The sequence below is a fragment of the Tenrec ecaudatus genome, chromosome 17 (assembly GCF_050624435.1).
Source record: "Tenrec ecaudatus isolate mTenEca1 chromosome 17, mTenEca1.hap1, whole genome shotgun sequence".
NCBI classification, from domain to species: Eukaryota; Metazoa; Chordata; class Mammalia; order Afrosoricida; family Tenrecidae; genus Tenrec; species Tenrec ecaudatus.
In genome coordinates, this window is record NC_134546.1 from 3,858,021 (window position 1) to 3,859,281 (window position 1,261).

At 38.6% G+C, this 1,261-nt stretch overlaps 1 non-coding gene across 1 annotated transcript; it reads left to right on the forward strand.

Moving 5' to 3' along the window:
* Window positions 1-876: 876 nt before the first annotated feature.
* Window positions 877-1,006, forward strand: LOC142431247 (small nucleolar RNA SNORA76). The gene has a single exon (XR_012780782.1). It is a non-coding gene; the product is annotated as a small nucleolar RNA SNORA76 (small nucleolar RNA).
* The last annotated feature ends 255 nt before the right edge of the window (window positions 1,007-1,261 follow it).

Here is a 1,261-nt window from a genome sequence, read left to right on the forward strand (position 1 = left end):
ATGAAAGTAGTTTCATTTGAACTTCATTTTTTAGTGATGGCTGATTTAAGAGAACAGCACGCAGCTATGAAATTTTGTTTCCTGCACAGGAAAAATATCGCAGAAACCGTTGTGATGTTGAACACAACTTAAAAGGACAGCACTATGGGAAAAACTCAAGTGTACGAATGGTTTTCTTGTTTCAAAAAAAAGGTGACCTGACCTCCTCTCTCCATGCTACTTCTTTTTGTTTCTGTGAATGAAGAGGGACATAAAAGGACAAGCGATTTGTCAATGTAGAAGAGGAGAAGAAAAAAAAAAACAAAATCTAGGGAGGTGCTGTCAGCCAATCAAACAGACGAGTTTGAAAAATGTTTCCAAGAATGGAATCGCAGATTTGACAAATGTATTAAGTGTAATGGAGGGCACTTTGAAGGTGATAGGTTGTTTTGTAAAAAGAAAGAAAGAAGAAAGAAAGAAAGAAAGAAAGAAGAAAGAAAGAAAGAAAGAAAGAAAGAAAGAAAGAAAGAAAGAAAGAAAGAAAGAAAGAAAGAATAGCTTTGAAAAAAAATCTGGTTTGGGGGAGTGCCTGGTCATATGCAATTGCTTCTTTGTGAACGTCACAAAGATTGCCCATTTCCAGGGGGTTAAAATGCCTGAAACAGAGGGTAGTGTGTAAAACACGTATTTTCTCCGGGGGCGGGGGTTCACATAGTACAGCCCACAATAACTGATCACGATGTAAATGTCCCAAGAGAACCTTCTAAAACTAAAAAACCACAAGAATTGGAAAACTAGCATTCAGTGTACAGGTCTAATGAAAATTTACATAAAGGTGAAAGCCATAATAGCAAACTAAAAGATACATAACAAGAAACTATTAAATCACAAACACAGGCGCTGCCTTTGAACCCGCTGTGCCTGCCCGTGGCGCAGGGGGTTAAGCTGCAGCGCCAGAGCAAGTGCTGGCGCATAACTGGGGCCGCCAAGCCTCTGCGGGCGGCCCTTTTAACCAGGAGCGACACGGCGAAAAAAATAAAAATAAATAAATCAAAAACACAAAGGACAGAAAATGTAGAAAAGATAGTAAGAATGTGCCATCCTTGGATCACACAGGCACTGGTGTGCTTCTGTGTGTATTTAGTTGACTTCGCTCATTTATTTATTTTTTACTTCACTCATTTAAATGGATGTTAGTATAAAGACAAACCTTTAAGACCCCAGAGATTATTTTTTAAATCATTCTATTGGGGCTCATACAACTCTCATCACAATCCACACA